The 20,830-nt window shown below is 54.8% G+C and overlaps 1 protein-coding gene across 10 annotated transcripts in view; it reads right to left on the bottom strand.

Moving 5' to 3' along the window:
• Positions 1-18,373, bottom strand: part of Src (SRC proto-oncogene, non-receptor tyrosine kinase) — a 46,739-nt gene extending 28,366 nt beyond the window's left edge. For 4 of the 10 annotated variants that reach the window (XM_075962827.1, XM_075962831.1, XM_075962835.1 and 1 more), the window contains exons 1-2: positions 18,235-18,373; positions 1,573-1,649 (exon numbers count right to left, since the gene is read on the bottom strand). The gene's annotated coding sequence lies outside the window, so the exon portion shown is untranslated. Of the gene's footprint in view, positions 1-304; positions 407-1,572; positions 1,650-10,083; positions 10,400-17,721; positions 17,922-18,234 lie in introns of those variants that run through there. The other 6 variants (XM_075962834.1, XM_075962837.1, XM_075962836.1 and 3 more) reach the window with 6 other exon arrangements.
• Positions 18,374-20,830: the final 2,457 nt, after the last annotated feature.

Here is a 20,830-nt window from a genome sequence, read left to right as displayed (position 1 = left end):
CAATCAATTACATATTATCTATAAACACATGCAATTTTTATGTAAATTTAAAGATATTTTTATTACAATTTTTTTTTTTTGGTTTTTCGAGACAGGGTTTCTCTGTGGTTTTGGAGCCTCTCCTGGAACTAGCTCTTGTAGACCAGGCTGGTCTCAAACTCACAGAGATCCGCCTGCCTCTGCCTCCCAAGTGCTGGGATTAAAGGCGTGCGCCATCACCGCCCGGCCTACAATTCATTTTTTGAGATTTATTATTTTATGTGAGTATTTTGCATGCATGTATGTCTGTACACCCTACACATACCTTGCCCTCAAGAAGGCAGAAGAGAGCGCTGAATCTCCCGATACTGGAGTTTCAGATGGTTGTGAGCCATCATATGGGTGCTGGGAATTGAACCTAGGTCTTCTGGAAGAGAAGTCAGTGTTCATAACTGCTGAGCCATCTCTCCAGCCCCTACAGTGTGTGTGTGTGTTTGGGGGAGGGGCACTCCTGACTGTGTGCATGTGGAGATCACTTCTAAATGTGGGCTCCAGGGATCACACTCAGGTTGTCAGCCTTGATGACAAGCACTTTTACCCACGGAGCCATTTCACTAGCCCTCAGAAACATTTTAATGTGTTAGAAATAGATCCATGTAGGGTCTGGGGAGATGGCTCAGTGGGCAAAGTGCCTACCGTGCAAGGCTGGGGCTGAGTTCAGATGCCCAGCACTATATAAAGCCAGCCATGGCAGCACATGCCGGTGACCCCAGGGATGGAGGCAGTGACAGGTAGATCCCGGAGACTTCCCAATCTTGTCTAGCTGAAACAGTGAGGTGCAGGTTCAGTGATAGACACTAACTCAAATAAGATGGACAAGTGATTGAGGAAAACGTCAAACTTCAGCCTCTGAGTGTGTTCATGTGTGCATATATACCCACACCCCCCCACAGGGAGACAGAGAACAGAGACAGACAGACAGGCAGACAGACATAAGGACTTATCCACACAATGAAATATTATTTGATAAAAAGTCTTGGCACAGCTGGATAAATGATGCCCTAACTAAGTAGATCTTAAAAATATTACGTTAAGTGAACAGAGCCAAACAACTCTGATGAAACCATGCGATGAACCACTCAGATGGATTAATGCCACAGGAAATGATCTTCTAACATTGTGATTTTTTTTTTAAGCTATTCTGGAAAACAGTGTTCAAGCAACAGACTGGCAAACTGGATACTTCTATAAGTTAATCTCAAATCCAGTAACATCTCCAGTTTGGTAAGAGAGTGGGGAACTAGGGAGGGTAGGACACACAGCTACTGTTAACACTACCCAAATTACAAATGCAGAGTCAGATCATGAGTTCAAGACCAGCCTGGGCTACCCAGTGAGCTGAAGGCCAGCCTAGGCCACCGTAAATTGTAAGTTAGCCTGGGTTACACAGTCAGTTGGAGATAAGCCTGTGTTTTATAGTGAGCTGGGCTACTCAGCCATTTGGAGGCTAGCCTACGCTATGTAGTTCACGGTCAGCCTACATGAGATACACAACCCCTCCCACAGCCAGAAACTGACACACACCCAGCTTACCTGCTTCCGGTCAGATCCTGGCTCAGTCTGTCATGGCGGCACAGGCCGCTCAGTGCCTTCAGCCTCCGTATTCTGTCCTGCAGAAGGATGTTCGTCAGTGACTTCCACATGGCTGTGGTAAGCCGCAGTCTCTGACAGTGATCAATGTTACTATGGACACCAGGTGACTGTCCTAGTCACCCAGAGCCGTAGAGTGGGTGTGCATGCGAGAGCTGCAGAGAGCGAGCAGACAGGCTTCCTGCAGAGGCAGCCCCCCAGAAGGGCAGCAAGGAAGAGCAGAGTCCCCCCAATAGAGTGGGGTCTCAGGCAAAAGCAGTCTTTCCGTTACCCATCCTTGAAAAGTCACCAGGCTGAGAACCTGCTACATACCAGCTGGGCTGGCTGCTGCCAAGGGATGGGACACACAAAGGGAGAACCACAGAGGGCGCTGTGGCCAGCAGCGCCTCACCCAGCCTCCATCCCACAGATCAGGAGAGGGATTGACTGTTCAGAGTCACCCAGCACTCTCAGCCCTCCCTCCTCTCCCCTTAGCCCAGAGGACAAACCCCATAATCTATCTAAATTGGGGGCTCTCAGAGGAGGGTGACTCCTAGGGACAACACTCCACACATGGATCCAGGATGTCCCGCCCCACCCTGTGTGGTCAGCTCCTTTCTGTAGATGAGAAAACTAGAGTACAGAGAGGCCCAGCTGTTTCCCTAAGGTCACCCAGCAGCTAAGAGACAGCATTAGGAAGCAAGCATGGATTGTCTGGGACCCACAGGGACATCCCATGGTGAAGGCACCAGCAGGGCCTGCATCTACCATTGCCCATTCTCCCTTAGGCTGTTCTAAGCACGGCCAGGAACACCAGAGCACCGCTGAGCACTGGGAAAGTAGGTGTGCTTGCCATGTAGGAATGAGTAGCAGGTGGCAGACAGATTGGGCAGTGCAGGGGTCCCCACAGGCACCTACCCAGTCAGGTCAGGGGTGCATCATAGTTTGGGGTATCCTAGACAAGTCCTTAGAAACCTCCTTAGATGTCATTCTTGGGGGCTGCACCCTAACCCACAGGCTGTTGGTAAGGAACCTTCCTCTGACCCTTATTGCCAGCTCCCCAGTTCTCCCATGCCCTGGCCACAGGGATAGCCAGCCAGCCTTGTCTGTCTGCAGAGTTACCAGGAAATACGCAAAGAAGCTAAGTCGGGTGCCTGAGCCACCATCTGAGGTCCCAGCTATCTTCCAGTCCTCTTCCCAAGAGCCCAAGATCACAGGCCAGCTCGTTTTTCCAAAGGGGAACAGAGACCAGACAAAAATAGGAAGGGTGGGTTACACACTATAGGCCCCAGGAGCCAAGCTGCCACAGCCTCCCCTCTAACCTTCTAGCCAGAGAGGGGTAGCACGGGAGCTTGTGGGGCCAAAGGATGGGCCCCCAGCAGACATTCAGACAAGTCCTAGCAGTGACCACCTGTGGTGGGGCAAAGCACCTGGGAGGGCATCACCCATCTCCCAGGTATCGCTCTTGGGGGACACTCCCTGTGGGCAGGTACCTGCTTTCTGACTCTCTCTTTAGTACGACTCTGGGAACTGCCTGGGTAGCCTTCCACAAGTGGCTTGACCATGTGGGAAGAATAAAGGGCTAAGGAAATATACAGGGGAGCAGAGAGGACTGAGACTTGACCCTCACAGGGCCTCATGCAGCCCAGGCTGAAGTTCCAACTTCCTCCGTTCACCTTCCAATTTCAGTTTACACGGTGGTGGGGACCGAACCCAGGGTCTTGGGTAAGCATTCTACAATTCTGCCAGCGACATCCCCAGCACCTTTCATGAGTTTTCTTGAGATAATTGTCATGCAACACAGCACTGGCTAGCCTAGAACTCAGTCTATACATCTGACTGACCTTGAACTCAGAGATCCACCTGCCTCTGCTTCCCTCCCAAGTACTGGAATTAAAGGTGTGTGCCCACTGTGTGTGTGCCCACCACACAAGTCCCTATGTGTCATTCTTTTTTCTTTTCTGAGACAGGTTTCTCTGTGTAGCCCTGTCTAGCCTCACTGTGTAGATCAGGCTAGCCTTGAACTCACTGAGATATGCTTGTCTCTGCTAGGATCAAAGAAAGGCACTAGGATCAAAGAAAGGCTCAGGGGTTGAGAACACTGGCTGCTGTTCCAGATGTCCCAAGTTCAATTCCCAGCAACCACATGGTGGCTCACAACCTTCCATAATAGGATCTGACTCCCTCTTCTGGCATGCAGGTATACATGCAGAACACTCATCGTTAAAATATAAATAAATAAACTTTTAAAAAGACACCAAAAAAACCCAAAAAAACTGGGCGATGGTGGTGCATGCCTTTAATCCCAGCACTTGGTAGGCAGAGTCAGGATAATCTACAAGAGCTAGTTCCAGAATAGCTAGGGCTGTTACACAGAGAAACCCTGTATCAAAAAACCGAGAGAGAGAGAGAGAGAGAGAGAGAGAGAGAGAGAGAGAGAGAGAGAGAGAGAGAACAAGAAGGCCTAGCCCCCATGTACCATCCTTAAGCCCATTTTACAGATGAGGAGAAATAGGCGAGTCTAAGGTCCATCCTGTGACAGCTTGACTCCTGTGATAAGCCCTCAGGTTTTTTCCTGCAGCAGGCTGCCCTCAGGGGCTGCAAGAGGCTCCAAGAGAAGAGTACGCAGCTGGGTTGGGTTGGCCTGGAACCCAGCAAATGAACGGCCCCAATGCAGACTCCTCCTAGGCAAGACAGGAGCAGCGGGGCAGAGACAGACCTTCCTGTAAGAGTTAACAGCACCCAGAATGAGATCTTGCAGCCCGCAGCCATGTGGTTTTATATCCAAAGTCAGGGTCCAGAAAGCACTTACTTCCCATGCTGTCCCGGAAAGAGGCAGGGAGGACAGGCACGGAAGACAGGAGGGGTGGTCGGAGCTGTCCCAACTTAGTGGAGGAGCTACTGGCATAAGGCCTAAGGGACACCCCAAGATGACTGATTAATGAGCTCAGGAAGGTCCCCCATCACTGTGTGACCCCAGGCAGGCCACACTTCCTCTGGGCCTCAGCTGGTGTCTGGGCACAGAATCTCTGACAAGCTCAGGATGAGGGAGTGATCTTGGTGGGACACTGAGATGACAAATTCCAGTCTTTTCCCAGTCTCTCCAAGGTCATCTGGGCGGCCCCTCCCCACTGGTGGCAGGCGGATGGGCCCTGAGGGGGGCTGCCAGCCAGCCCCTGCCCACGGTGCCCGCTGTTCCCTGCCAACAGCTCTGGTTGCGTCTCGACTCTGGGAACACAGTGCCCCCTCCTCCCCGCCCACACCCAGGTGGCATCTCCCTTGGGGACATGGGTGGGCAGGAACACCAAGTGGCCAGGCCCTACTGCACAAGCAATCCTAAGCTCCACCCCTACCCGAGTCCACAGGCGCCGGCTCCTTTCCCTTTCCATGAACATGAGTGGGGGCAGTGGTCAGCAAGATGGTCCCAACACTCCACTGCCTGCTGGGGCCACTGCTTGCTCCATCTCCCTCCACTCCCTCCCACCGCTTTACCCCTAAATGAGTCTCCAGCAGCTGGGCCTCCCCACAGGCTGCTCCCTCCTCAGGGGCCAATCCCCCAACCTCACCTATCCTAACCCAGCTGAAAAGAAAAGAGGAACCCCTCTTTATCTGGGCTAACAAAGCCCTTCCTCAACGTGAGGATTAAGAGCAGAACCACCTTGGTTCAAAACACAGCTTCAGCCCTTTCTTACTGTGTGACCTTGGCACAGCTTCTCGACCTCTCTGCGCCTGTTTCCTCTCCTATATAATTAGAGGACACAAACAGCCTACTTTAAAGAATGGCCACGAGAATAAAGTAAGTTCCTGTCTGTAAAGCCCTGAGAACAGGACCCAGTGCCCAGCAAGCACGCTCTGCGTATCGACGGCCCATCACAGCCATGGCTACTGTGTAGGGAACCTACTGAGCGCTAGGCCCTGGGGTTGTGTGGCCACTCAGCACAGCAGGGAAGCTGCCCATATGACCCACATCAACCTCACCAGCAAACTGGTGAAAACTCCCCAGAGGGAAGAGGGGGCCGCTGGTAGAAAGAAATGGTAGGCTTTGGGCAGCTTACAGATCCGTAGCTGTGCAGAAATACACTGGACGTGGGACACTGGAAATGGACTCTTGCATGACACAAGGGAGAGCCAGGAAGGGGAGGGGCCAAGCGCTCTGCTAGGGCTCCTCGATACAGAAGATGCTACACTAAATAGTGAACAATGCCTGAGTACTCCGGTACTCAGTACCCGAGAACTACAAAAGACAACGTCTGCTCCTCACCAACAGGTACTGAGCCCCACCCCACCCTGGGCACCCGACTCCGTCCCCCATTCTCCCCTTTCTCACCCTGTTCCTCAGACTCTTGATGTTGCTCTAACACTCCAGGCATGCCCCTGTCTCAGGGCCTTTGCACTGGCATTCCCTCCCTGAGAGCTCCCAGTGCCAGCCAGTCTTTCAGTGTGGGCACCATCCTGGCTGCCCACCCAGATCCACTCCCTGGTGTATGTGTGGAGCCCACAGCACTGGGCTCCCTCTAGCAGACCATGCACACTGATCCCTTATTTGCTACTTTTCTGGCCACCCTGAGGGTTGACAAACCCCAAAGGCGGGGCTTGTGTCCAGCTGCTTCTCTAATGTGTCTCCAGCTTCCAGAACACTTTCCAGGGCAAAGAAGTGCCCAGTGTACACGGCCGGATGACGGCCGGACGCGTGGATGGATGGTTGATGGATAATTGGATGGATGGATGATGGATGGATCATGGATGCATGCATGGGTGGATGGATGGATGCATGGATGGACGGATGATGGATGCATGCACGGGTGGATGGATGGATGCATGGATGGACAGATGATGGATGCATGCACGGGTGGATGGATGGATGCGTGGATGGACGGATGATGGGTGCATGCACGGGTGGATGGATGGTAGGTGGATACATGGACAGATAGGAAGAAGGATGGACTGGTAGATGGATGGGTGAAGACGGCTAGGTAGGTGGACAGATGGACAGATGGATGGAAGATGACAGGGTGGAGGGTAGATGAGTGGATAGACAGTAAATGGACAGCGGGGGACTGGGTAGTTAGGGATATGGATGGGCCCCACCTAGAACCTCCCAGGAAGAAGAGGTAGCCTAAACCATAGGTCTATTCATTCCAGAAGCTGAGCCCCAGCCCCAGGTCTCCCCGCATCCTGCACTGCACGAGCTCCCAGCAGAGACTCTGATCACCCGACTTACACAGGCAATGTAAAACATAAAGCAACTCTAGTCCCGGGCCCCACCCAGCACAGGCCTGGGCCAGGAACTGGATGGGAGGTGGGGGACGGTGTCTGCCAAGTGAGTAAGGAGTGAGCAGGAGTGAGAGAGGGTGCATGGGGGCGGGGGAGCAGGCAGATCCAAGGGCCACAGCAGTCAGAACATGTCTGGTCCTGCATTCTCAGTACAAGCATGCTAGGGGCTGTCAAGCCTCAAACCAGCTCCGCCAGTGCCACTGGGCAGAGTGCCTGCAGTCTCCAGCTGGCCCTGGCAAAGGTAGAGGGGGTGCTTTTGGACCCTGGACCTGCAGCCTGGGAAGATACAAGCTATGCAAGTGGAAAATGAAGCTCACACAGCAAACCTGGTGTAGAATGAGTAGTCCCTGCTACTGTCTTCTGGACTTCAGTCCCTGACCTGTGCCCACTAGGCTGTGTCCTAAGCCAGGAAATCCAAAGTGTCCACCCTGCAGCCTTGAGGCCACAGCACCCCAGGCCAGCTAGGAACGCAACCTAACACATAGTTGTAACTTGCCTGAAACAAGATTTCCCCCATTTGTTTCACTTTTGCTACTCTAGAGTCCCTGGTGCACGAGATATAGATGACAATACTATGTTGCAATCTTAAGAATCTGGAAATGCAGCTTCTAGGATAAAGGAGGCCAAGGCCTGGAAGTGAGCGGAGCCTGCACAGGACAGGGTGAGCTGGGCCCTGGAGGCAGGCAGCTAAATGACCCAGCTCAGAACGCTGGCCTGCTCCGCAAGGCTAGGCCTTCTGTGAACCGTGGTGCCCTTCTGAGCTGCTTCCCGCTGTGTGAAGAGGCCTTGGACTCTGATTCCAGGAACCGTCAACCCAAGGTGCTGAGATATCTACAAGAAACTCCACCTTGCTCCGAAGTCCAGCAGTGGATGCGCAGGCCCTCACGCCCCAGACTCTTGCAGTGACCGAGGGAGAGACTTTAACAAGAGAAGAAACTGAGACCCAATACACACAGCAGGATGGAGTCAAGCTCTCCCCAGCCTAGAGGGATACTGAGCCATCTCCACTTCCCAAGACAAGAAACGGGTATACTTTAAGATCACTGGCAGGGATTTGAGGACCTAGGTCTGTATTTTCTAAAGCCATAGGTTCCCTAGGCCTTAACAGTCCAAACCCAGCCCTGCCCAAACCTTGTCAGCTTCAGCTCCCAACACTTTTGTTCCTTCTCTCGTGCACCACCACTGGGGCAGAAAGCATCTGCGAAACACGGATCTAAATCCTTCAGCCCTGACCTTACCAAGGCCCCACCCTAAAGGAAAGACCAAGTCTTTTCAGGGGTCTCAGAAATCCACTGGTCCCCACACCAGCCCTACCCTTCCCCCCATTTCCCTCTAGTGTACAGGTCAATAGCTCTCCCTTCCCTGGAAACAGCATGTTCCTGCCACAGCGCCCCTGCCCTGGCCGTTCTCTTTGCCCTGAGTTTACTCCACACACACACACACACACACACACACACACACACACACACACCCATGCACACAAGCCTCACTCCCTCACTCTCTCTGAGTCTTCAGAACCCATGTCGCCTACTCCAATAGGCATTTCAGTAGCAGCATCCCAGCCAACTCCAGCCTCGGTTCAAAAGAGATCTTTTCAGGGGATATAAGGGTCCCGCAACCCTGCCTAAGGCCCTCCATTTCTCTCTCCTGGCCCAACTCTTTTCTCTGATGACAGCAATCTCTAAATGATGGCAGGGCCACGTCTACTCCCTCACAGCCGGCTGTTTGGTCGTAAGTGTTGTATTAAAACCTGCGCATAGTGCCGGGTGGTGGTGACACACGCCTTTAATCCCAGCACTCGAGAGGCAGAGACAGGCGGATCTCTGTACGGTCAAGTCAAGGCCAGCCTGGTTCCCGGGGTAGAGGGAGGAAGGAAGACGGGCAGATGGGAAGATGAATGGGTGAACTGGAGGATGAGAGTAGATGGAAGGACAGATGCACAGGGCGCCCACAGTAGGCTCGGGATTTGCCAGGGATGCCTGACCTGAGAAATGGTCAGGACAGGGAAGAGACACTGGGCTCCCCAGCCAGAACGGCCAGGATGTGCAACCCACCGGGTTCCCACTCTTGGCCTCAGAAAGCTCCTTCTCCCAGGGGATGGAGTGTAGAGGAGGAGCAGACAGCCCTGCTTCCCAGGGAGGGGGATCCCAGGCTCCATCTGTCTCCCCACAAAGGGGCTTTGTCCTTGGAACTGAGAGCCTAGGGCGTCCGGAAACTGCCCCTTGGCAGCTCAGCAAGGCCTCGGCTCTGAGCCAGGTTCTCCCGGCACTCTGCAACACTGGACACAGCCCTTCAAAGGAGAGCCTCCGTTTCTGTTGGGGGAGAAACTGAGGCTCAGGAAGGCAAAATCACTTAGCTAAGCTCTCTCAGCCGGAATCAAAATGAGGCTTCAAAGCCAGGCCTGTTGGGTCCCACAGTAGATAGTTCTCAGACCATGGCGAGCTCAAGAGAGGGTAGACTGTGTCTTGGGAGGCTCACCCAAAAGGATGAAGCCTGGGACCTGGATCAGAGCCCACCCCAGGTGCCTGTGGAACCCACCAGAGGATCCCCCTATTTCCTGAAGGGCAGTGTGACCAAGAGATGCTGTGAGAGGGGACTGTGGCAGTCCTCCCTGCCCCCCACCCACCCAGGCTCTTACTATTCCTGGATGGAACCACTCAGCAGGGTTCCCTGTGCCACTGCAACAAGGCCACACTGCATGAGCCTGGCATGACCCACAGAACTGGGCACATCCATGTCCCCGGGGGCCTCCCACCTCACAAGCTGTGTGTAATCACTTCACTGTGTGCTTGGGGTGTCTACAGAGGGCACCAGGTCCAGGAGTTCGCACACTGCACCAGCAGCCCCTGTCAGGCTTCCTCTCAGACTGGCCTCTGTCCTCCACCCAGGGCTTTGATCCCTGTTTTGAACCCCAGCCCCACTTCATCTTCCTCTGCCCTCCGCCACCTATGCCTGCCCTGCTCCCATCACTCAAGACAGCAAAGTCTGAGTGCACCAGATGGTCGAGGGCCCGTTCTTAGTACCTATACATGACCACAGCCCCAGGCTACACATACACACACACACACACACACACACACACACACACACACACACGCTCACGGATATACACACGCTACACTACATATACACACTTTAGCTGCTGGGCTCTCTCTGTCTAGCATGCCCTCACTCTTCTCTCTCTCATCACCTCTTGCTCACCCTTTAAGTCCTGGGTGTCACTTCCGGGAAGCCCTCCTGGCATAGTCAGGCTGCCATCATTTCTGTGGTACCGAGCTCACAGCAGAGGCAACCATCGGGGTCTGTACTTAGCTCCCCAGAGCACTGTTTCCAGAGAGTCCCAGATCAATTCCCAACACTGACCATGTTGTCCTGTCCTCTAAAGAGCATCTCCTCTCAGAGCCTGGGAGCAGCCTCCTGTGCCCCCTCCCCCGCCAGATGTGCACCCCATCACTGGCTCAGACATCATCAGTTGCTAATCATCCAGACAGCCCCAAAGGCAGGCAAGGCTTGTTCTGGCCATGATGCCCATGGATCTAAGGTGTGGGCAGAGTGGATGGAGGGGGAGCTGCCTGCAAGTGGCCAACTGGTAACCAAACCCACATTGCTTCTAAAACTAGGGCACAGGATAGAAATGGGAACAGGAGAATTGTCCCCAAATAGAACGGTGGCTCATCTGGTTCCGGGCTTTTAGAACACCTGGAGGGGTGGGGGTGGGGAGCAGGAGGCAAATCTTGCAGTGGGGACCCACTCTACTTATAAACACCCCCCCCAGATCCTAGGCTGCCCCGCCTGCAAGCCTTTGACCACACCATCCTCTGCCTGGGACAATTTTCCCTTCCTGATCCTCGACCTCGACCACTGAGGCAAAACTTCCTAAAGCTGTGAGATATTTAAAGAGAAGGAGCTTGTGATCTTCCAGCTGAGCCAAGAGGAAAAGCTGCTGCCTCCTGACGCAGACACGGACAAGGAAGAAGCTATTTTCCTAGGCCCCCAGCAGAGGCAGGTGGAACAGGGCTGGCTTCAGCCTCCCTTGGGGACTAGGTACAGCTCAGAACAAAGTCCACAGGGCACAGCCTGGCCACTGAATACTTAGAAGGAACCTCCCAGCATTACCCTTTCAGTGCTATGTGACCCCAGGGAAGTCATTTCACCTCTCTGATCCACTTAGGAACTCACAGGAAAGGCAGACACAAGGCGCATGCCTTTAATCCCAGCACTCGGGAGGCAGAGGCAGGTGGATCTCTGTGAGTTCGAGACCAGCCTGGTGTACAAGAGCTAGTTCCAGGACAGGTTCCAAAACCACACAGAAACCTGTCTCGAAAAACCAAAAAAAAAAAAAAAAAGACTCAGAAGCAAGGGAGTATCCTAGCTGCCCCAGCTGAGACCAGTTTCCTCTCTGTCAAATGAAGGTGCTCACTGGGTTCTATCTCCCTCACAGTGCTGCTGGGGCACACAGGTAACTACATACAAACTGTAAAGTGCTATACTGTTGGGAGTGATAATTACCACACATTTCCCTAGAGGGAGAGAAAACCAGCCTTGAGTCAGTACTTGCCACCTACAGACAGAGCTGGAGTCTTGAAAGACAGCAGGAGAAAGGGTAGAGGAGGCTCAGGGAGAGCCAGAGATATGTCAGCTACCGGAGGCCTAGCCCAGTGTATGCTGGATCCTATTATTCCAACCCTCAGAAAACTGAGGCAGGAGGATTACTGATGCCAGTTTGGGCTACAAAATGAGTTCCAAGACAGCCTGGGCTATATATATAGCAAGACTCTCTCTCTGTCTCTGTCTCTGTCTCTCTCTCACACACACACACACCTGCCCAATAAAAGAATAGGGGAGCCGGGCGATGGTGGCGCACACCTTTAATCCCAGCACTAGGGAGGCAGAGGCAGGCGGATCTCTGTGAGTTCGAGACCAGCCTGGTCTACAGAGCTAGTTCCAGGACAGGCTCCAAAGCCACAGAGAAACCCTGTCTCGAAAAACCAAAAAAAAAAAAAAAAAAAAAAAAACAGGAATAGGGGACCTTCACAGGAGTGGAGGACCTGTACAGGCAAAGACATGGACACCCAACTATGTAGTAAATATGACACCAGCCAGTGGCTCAAAGCTCCTGCAGGGTAAACAACAACAGAGACACATGGAAGAAGGGAGGTTCCTGCTGAGGAAGGAACTCGGTCCCCACAGGCAACATCTCCAGGAGCTCCGCAGAGCTCAGACCCTTCTCTGAGCCTCTCCTTGCCACCACAAGGAAAGTACAGCTGTACCCAGGCCATGTGGACCAGCATGTGGAGAACCCGCTGCCCAGATGGCAGATACCTCCTAGGGAGGGCCCACAAGTCAGGGGAATCTTGGGCACTAGAGGTCATGGGACAGATATGTGATCAAGTCCTAGGAGCAGCAGGAAGAGGCAGGAGCTTGCCTCAGAGTAGCTAGATGGAGCTGGCAGGTTCCAACCAATGCAATCCTTCCTAGATGTTCAGGGCAGGGCAACCAGAGTCCAAGGTGGCCGGTGCCAGCCCTGAGGGCTCCCAGATCAATTTGCCCTTCTGCCTCACCACAGAATCGACTTCCCTCACAGCTTCAAAACACCTTGAGTGGGCCCTGGGCCCAAACACTGGACAAACACTAGCATGCCTGACAGTCAGGCCACCTTCTCATAGCTATACTAGAGCTACACAGATGGGTGAAACTGAGGCACAGAGCAGTCATTTTTCCCACAAGCAGATGTAACAAGCAGACCACTATGCCAGGATTCAAACCCAGAGTCAACTGCCTCCCTAGGCCTCACTACTGCCAAAAGATCGGGTACCTGGCCTATCCAATACTCACCAGCCACAGTTACATGAACCCCCAGGAAGTCACTGAACCCATAATCTCCCTAAGAAAGATGTCAGCCACACTGGGGACACTCACCAGGATCAGACACCCACAATCACCGAGACACCACAAGTCCATGCTCACATTTCACGCCACGGTCCTTTGCTTCTCAGAGCCCCTACTCGTAATAGGAATAAAAGTTCCACCCACTTCCTTGGACTTCCCACAGGGCAGGGAACCCTGATCTCTCTTTGGGAGGGGGACTTGATTGGGGGAGGGGGAGGGAAATGGGAGGCGGCGGCGGGGAAGAGACAGAAATCTTTAATAAATAAATTTTAAAAAAAAGTTCCACCCACTCCAGGATAAGGAACAGAGATAGTGGGTCACCCTGCTGTGCTCCAGCTCTGGAGAACGTAGTGCGTGGATACTGATATCAGATAAAGTCAAATGGAGGCCACAAGTGGGCAGAGTGACCTGAGGAACACTATCGGACTCCAGCAAGACGGCCGTGCCTCTTGGTGCCACCCCGGCCCTGTTTCCAACCCCCAGTGTCAAATTTGACAGTGCTGGCTGCACAGTCCAGCAGGCCCAAGGACGCCTAAGGACCCATGTCCACCATCACCAATAGTTGGCAGACAGTCCCTGCCCCAATCAACCTGTCTCGGGTTCTCAAGCACGGGAAGACACCGAGGGCAGAACAGGAAGAGAAACACCACAGTCTTCTAATTTCTTCTCACTTCTCCTTTCTAGAAATCCTTTGAGTAGTCCTAGGGGAAGTCACTCGTCCCAAGTCCCACAGCAATGAGTCGGAGAGATGGGGGTTCTGGCTTCCTGCTCTGGGATTCTCCCTAAATGCCTAGCCCTCTCTCTAGTCAGGCCATCTGACAGTGTTGAAGTCATGAGCAGGCTGGCTAGGGGGGACAGACATACACCAAAAAAAAAAAAAGACATTAGCATTTTCTTCCTAGCTTGGCTAACTTGCCCTGGGTCTTTCTCCTTCACCCCCCCCCCCCCACACACACACAGTGAAGGAGAAGGTCTGGATAGATCAGGAATGACAAACTCATAGCACACACACCATGCTTGCTAAGCTTCTACCCAGAGCAGACATTACTAATTTATCACAGCACTGCTTCCCATGAAGCCAAAATTGGATGTTAGAATGCTTCTCAGCACAGCACTTCGGCTTGTGGAACAGGAGTCAGGGCTTCGTGTCTGAGCCAGAGAAGAGAAAATATATAGAACATACACTAAACATCAGTAGATTAAGCTACTTACAATTACTCTAGCAAAGAGTCTGTGATTTGACTCTGGGCTTACCAGTAGAATGAGGCCTTGAGCAACAGGTCTCCTGAGGCAGAGCCGACTCCAGGGAGGGTCTGTGGGATCCCAGCCTCTCCTTGTCCCTGCCAGCTGCAAGCCCATTATACAGTTTCAGCCTCAAGTCACAGGACTGGGACCAGTTACTAGGAGGTATGATTTTAGCCCATGTCTGTCTCTAACCTGCCCTGAACGCATTATGTACTCCATGCTCATCCTCTTGGGACAGCCAGGGAGCCATGAATCAGCCCTACTTTATGGATGAAGAAACTGAGACCCCCTCAAAGGTGATGGTTTCTCCCCAGAAAGTCAGAGAGGTTCCCCCCACCCCCGGGGAAGTTAATGTACATAGGAGGCACAAAGGGCTGTGAAGTCTGGAGGACCACGGAGGGACAGGAGGACCATGGAGGGACAGGAAGACCACGGAGGGACAGGAGGACCACAGAGGGGACAGGAGGACCACGGAGGGACAGGAGGACCACGGAGGGACAGGAGGACCACGGAGGGACATGAGGACCACAGAGGGGACAGGAAGACCATGGAGGGACAGGAGGACCACGGAGGGACAGGAGGACCACGAAGGGATAAGAGGACCAAGGAGGGACAGGAGGACCACGGAGGGACAGGAGGATCACAGAGGGGACAGGAAGACCACGGAGGGACAGGAGGACCACGAAGGGACAGGAGGACCACGGAGGGACAGGAGGACCACAGAGGGGACAGGAAGACCACGGAGGGACAGGAGGACCACGGAGGGACAGGAAGACCACGGAGGGACAGGAGGACCACGAAGGGACAGGTGGACCACGGAGGGACAGGAAGACCATGGAGGGACAGGAGGACCACGAAGGGACAGGTGGACCACGGAGGGACAGGAAAACCACGGAGGGACAGGAGGACCACGAAGGGACAGGTGGACCACGGAGGGACAGGAGAACCACGGAGGGGACAGGAAGACCACGGAGGGACAGGAGGACCACGGAGGGGACAGGAGGACCATGTTGTAGCTCACAGGGGGCCTCTACAGAGTTCCGAGACTCCAGCAGCACCAGTGCTGAATGTGGATTCAGAATCCTACAGCCCATCCTGGGCTGTCACCTGGGAAACCCTAGGCAAGTGGCCTTTGCTCTCTCGGTCTTAACAGTGTACATCCAGAAAGCTAGACTAGACCATCTCAGGGGCACAACCCCCAGCGCGGCTTTCTGGCTCAGAGAGTGCAGGCTCACGGTCACCCAGCACTGCTGGCTTTTCCTATCAACATCCTCCTCTAGACAAGTTCTGCCCAAACTGGGACCGACCTTCAGACCCATTGCCATCATCCACTCAAGGCCATGGCCACACAGATGGCCAGACTGAGCCCGGAGATACCAATGGACTTCCCAATGCTACACACAGCCCAAGGGTCCCATTTTGCTAGGCACAGAACCTTCTCTTAACCCTAACTGGAAAGAGAGAGATGGTTGGCCTCCTTTTCTGTGAAGAAACCAAGTCTCAGGAAGATACAGTGAAAGACCCAAAGACACACAGCAAATGGGACGGTCAGCAGCCAGAACTTGAACTCAGGCCTATCAGACGCACACACATGATCTCCAGTTTCCTGGCTGACTATCCCTGCCCTGCAGCTCTCTCCCAAGCTTCCCCCACACTACACTGTGCTTCCTGATCCCTGGATCTCACCGCCTCTGACTTCATGGGTTGAATGAACTCCTACTATACCTTCAAAGCCCCAGCTTCTTAAGATCTGATCGGGCCCCCACAGAATACTGGAGGCCAGCCTCCACACCTATTCCACTAGCTCTGTGTGTTGGCCTCCAGCTTGAGCTGCTTTGCACAACTCCCTGTGTAAAAATGGAGGTCAAGATCCTTCTCAAGGCTTCGAGGGACCCCTCACAGAGACCAGCCCTACTGATAGCAGGCCCTGTTGGTCCGTCCTCTCTCAGAGCTCTCCCCTTGTTTCTCCACAACAGGCATACAACTCCCCCCAACACCTCAGGGCTCTGCACACACCCCTCCCTAGCTTCATGCCCAGGTACCTCCTACACTCTTCCTTCAAGATCCCTCTGTTCCCCAGACCTTGGCCTTATCACAGCCATGATTATAGATACTCATTTATCTGGTCACTTGGCTTGTCCTCCATACTCCAGTTTCTAGGAGCCAAGGACCCGTTCACAGTTTCCCAGTAAGTCTCCAGGCAGATGACCTTCTGCGCAGAGAGGAAGAAGGCTGGCCCACTTGCACTCTTGACCAGCTGGCCACTGCTTCCTCCAGCTCAAGCCCCTCCCTCCTCCAGGAAGCCGGCTGGTCCTCCAACCACAAAGCTGCTCAACAAAGCTCACGGGCCCTGGCACATAGTAAGTGCTCAATGTACAATCAGAAACCGTCGAGGACCAGATGGATAGCAGGGACAAAAATCATTTAACTGAGTCCTCCCTAGATCCTGGAGCTTGGAGGACACAGACTGGTGGAGGGCTGGGAGAAAGGAACACAACAGGGAACAGAAGAGGATGGGGTGGGAGAGATAGGGTAGCCCTAAGGCTGAAAGGACAAGGATGAGCATGAGATAGTGATGCTCCTGGCACTCACTCTCAGTGTGGACCCCAGGATGTAGGCAGGCAGTCAGCTGAGAGAGGTGACACGCTATAAGTCACTTCCCCTTGTGGAAAGGCCGCCTCACTGGGACACACCCCGTCTCCAGTAGGGACTTATGACTCCGCCAGGTGGGGGTGATATGGGAGAAGCTTTTTCCAACAGTGCTTTATGCCTGACCCCCCTCACCTCCCAGCCTTCATTGTCAACTGCAGGTTAAAGGGCAGCCAGCCAGCTCCTCTGCCGTCTAGGCTCCGGTTCCCGCTGCCGACTGGGCTAGCCCCAGGAGTTCAGTGGACTTCAGCAGCTCTGGTTGGTCATCACGGCTCCATCTGATCTACCTGGCCGTCCTGTGGTGCTGCGGCGAGCACCAGGGCCTTGGACACGCAACCTGTGCTCTACCACTGAGCTCCCTCACATCCCACCTGCCCATTCCTCCCTGACAGGGCTGAGGCCAAAGGGAACCCAAAGCGGACTATGTTCACCCAGCTTTGAGCGGCTGGAGGATGTTCCGCTGTTTCTTTCTGAAGGGGCTCTAGGGCACCCTTTGAGGTAGAGTTACCCTCTTCAGCTGGTGGCTGTCACAAGCACCCCAGCCATCTCGTGTAAGCTCCAGATCATTTACTGAGCCCCTCCCCCGCATGTATGACAACGCCTTAGCTCCGGAAGTGCAGGGAATAGTCACCCGAGGACCCTGTCGCTGATGGGACAGGTCCAAGGAGCAGCCCCGGCTCAGATCATGCAGAAAAACAAGAAACTTAGATACCTGGAGTCACAGGTCAGGAAAGAGCCCCCATGCCCGCCTTGGAAACTGAACCTGACTTCCACCCAGGTGAACCCATCACCATTGCCTTTATTGGGCAGTTTGTGGGGCTGGGAAGACCTTGTTCAGGACCCCATAAGCCTCACACGCCTCTGTCCACTTTCCGTCCTCTGAATACCCTAGAGGTTTAAGGGTTACCAGGGGTGAGTCCTCTCTGTGCACTCCACCCTTCAGCCTGGCCAGGACCACCCATCACTGAGGAGGGCCTGGGCTCAGAGAGCGAAGGTAGTTGTCCCCAAGACACACAGCATGACAAGTGGTGGTCCTAGCAGGGTACACAAACTCACCTCCAGTACCTGCCCGGGTGGGCAAGTGGACCTAGCGGTAGTAGTGAAACCCCAAAACTTTGGCCAACTTCTGAGCCGGCCGGTCGCTGGGCCTAAGCAGGGGCGAGACAGGGGGCTGGGGGGGCCCCGAGGGCAGAGTGGCCCAGTCTCTTCCAGGCCAGGAGCACCAGGCCCTAACCGAGGCCCCGAGACCTCCTTGGGTCGTGTGACCGGCAAGGCGTCCAGTCCCCAGCGCCCACCCCACCCCCACCCCCCACTCCGGGCCGGGGGCGTTGGGCCCCGCAAGCCGCGGTCGCGGGCGGCGCCGATCGGCCCGGTTTTCAGATGTGGCCTAGCCGGGCCGGGGACTCCGCGACCGAGGGTCCCCACGCGCCGGTGCCCCCCGCGCCCCTCCCGGCTTCCCCCGCGCATCCCAACAAAAGGCCGCGGCGGGCAGGTCGCGGGCCGCGGCGGGGAGTGGGCAGGGCGGGAGCCCACAGCGGGGCGCGGGGCCGGCGGGGCGGGGGCGCTCACCTGCGCGGCGGCCGCGGGCTCCGGACGCGCCCGGGCGGACCCCGGCGGGGCGCGCGGCGCTGGCGGGCGGCGGCCTGGCCGCTCCGGCGGGGCGGCCGGGTAGATTCCGGGCCGGGAAAGACAGACCTAGAGAAAGGGAGGAGGCGGCGGCGGCGGCGGCAGCAGCGGCGAGGGGGAGGGAGCGCGCGGGAGGAGGGGCCGCGGCCGCGGCGAGCCGGAGAAAGGAGGAAGCGCGGACCCGGGCCCCGCCGGCGACCCCGGGGACCTGCTGCGCGAGCCGGGCCCGCGCCTCCCGCACCCAGCCCCCTCCGCGCAGCTCCGTCGGCGGGAGCGCCCTCCACGCCACGCGCCCACCTCGGCCGCCTGGGGAGCACGTTAGGGTTCCACCCTAGCTACCTGAGCTACGCACCGGTAGCTAGCACTACCTTCCAGACACGAAAACTGAGGCACTGGCTAAACCTTGACCTGAGTGTCTTTAACTGGAGACCGGGACCAGACGGACGGAGTAAGGAGAAGAGGCAGCATTATTCCAATGTATCAAGAGGCGAAACGGGCTCACTACGTGTCCCAGCTTGGCCTTGAACTTGTGACCACCTCCAGCCTCTGCCTCAGTAAGACAGGGACTGCAAGCATCAGGCCAAGACTAAATTCATTTCTAGTGCATCTGGAGACCATGCACATCTGGGGGATAGTGTGCAGGTAGCCAGCCACTAAGGACAGCAGGACCAACTGGACAGGAAGTAGAGAAGGAAAATGGGACGGGGGCGGGGGGGGGAGGGATATGGCTTCAGGTTGGTCTCAAACACCACCCCCTGACACACACTACAGTCCCTGCCCAGGTTCTAAGGCTGCTTCTTGGGGGGGGGGGTATTGAGGGGGTCCACCTTTGACTCCTCCTTTTCCCTCTAGAATGGGTCTGACTAGCTATCTTCTTTGCTTGAAAGTGCTTCCGTCTCACAGATGGGCAACTGAGACCCAACCAGGTGATGTGGCACCAGGCCTGGGCTTCTCCTAACAGAAATCCTTACGAAGGGCAGGTTCCCGTCCTTCTTGAAGGTAAGTTGTTCCGGCCTCAGGGTACAATCTGTCTCCCAGAAGGCCAGGAAGAAGCAAAACTTTGAGTCAGGCTGATCTGAGTTCACATCTAGGCCAGGTGCCTCAGGGCTCCTTTCAGTCCATCAGCTTCCTGTTCCAGCCCCCTCCCGTCGTGAAGCGGGAGTGGACGAGACCAAAGAACCGAAGGCTGCGCTGCCGAGCCGCCAGGGTAGCCCACCTAGGCCCGAAGAGGGGATGGGACTACTCAGGGTTCCTCAGGAACAACAGGCAAACTAGCCACTCCCGTTTGCAAGGCTTGCTTAAAGATTAACGGCTGTTTCCCAGGTCTCCCCTCGGCAAGCCCTAGCTGGAGGAGCAGGTTTCTCCGCCCTCTTCCCTGCCCAAGTCTTGTCTAATGGCCTTTACTGGCCACAGTGGGCTGGGGGAAGGGTGGATACTCTCCGGTGAGGTGCTGAAGCTGGTTCTCAGCGGCTTGCAAGAACTGAGTGACCGTTGTCCTTCCCAGTATCACAATTAGTGATGTCAGATTGGTCACCTGGCATCGGCCTCCAAGGAAGTATGTTCTACTCGAAAGTAGAGAAATTTGACAAACCATGCCTTAGTTTCTTTTTCTTCCAGAGAGTTGGTTGTTAAATATTTGCCAGCATATCACTAAAACCATTGCCAGAAGTTCCCCCAGAAAGTTCTGGGCGTTTCTAGGGCTGAGACGATAAAGCTCTAAAGCACAAACTTTGGACCCGCAGGCTTGGGTTGAGGCCTCAACGCCACTGCTTTGCAAATCTATAAGTGGCCTAGAGCATGCTATCTCTCTGAGCTCAGAATGCAAAAATCCTGCAAACTGGAGAAGGAAAACACAGCCCCAGAAGGCTGGGTACGGAGAGGCAAGGTGGGTTTGGACACGACACAGCCCCAGAAGGCTGGGTACAGAGAGGCAAGGTGGGTTTGGACACGGACAGGAAGACAGGGAGACCGCTGTTGGCTCTGCTGCCCATGCAGCCCACACCTGGAGCTACCTCTAGCTTGGAGGTTCTCAGAAACAATGGCCAGCAACAATGGTTTCATTGTTGAGCTTTCAGAGTGCTCTTTATTTTTAACCATCCCTGCCAGGCCTTTGCTCAGTTGGTAACCACCACCCGGAATGCCCACCCCTATCACCAACCTCCCCACCCTCCCAGGCCTTCAAGATTCTGGGTAAGAGCCATGTCCTCCAGGACATGCTTGAAGACACGCCCTGACAGAGGCACAGCCCAAGCCCGTTCTGGGTGTGTCTGTTCCCACCCTGAGGGCAGGAACCATGGCCTGGTCTATGCCCAGCATTGAGTGGTCACTGGCCAGCTGGCTGTGGAAAACACGCTGACATGGTATCCACAGACTCTAACAGTACAAGAAGCAACTCTTTCTGTCACTGGCTGTGGGCCTCCTTCTGTGGGCCTCAGTTTACTCATCAGTCACAAGGGAGTGGCCATGCCACTACTTTGCAGAATATGGTTGGGAGGGTTGCTGGTCGGCCTGGCAGACAAATGATTGTGGGGATTATTTT

This window comes from Microtus pennsylvanicus, chromosome 2, assembly GCF_037038515.1.
Source record: "Microtus pennsylvanicus isolate mMicPen1 chromosome 2, mMicPen1.hap1, whole genome shotgun sequence".
NCBI lineage: Eukaryota > Metazoa > Chordata > Mammalia > Rodentia > Cricetidae > Microtus > Microtus pennsylvanicus.
The sequence above is the reverse complement of the archived record's forward strand: the minus strand, read 5'-3'. Positions and strand labels throughout refer to the sequence as shown.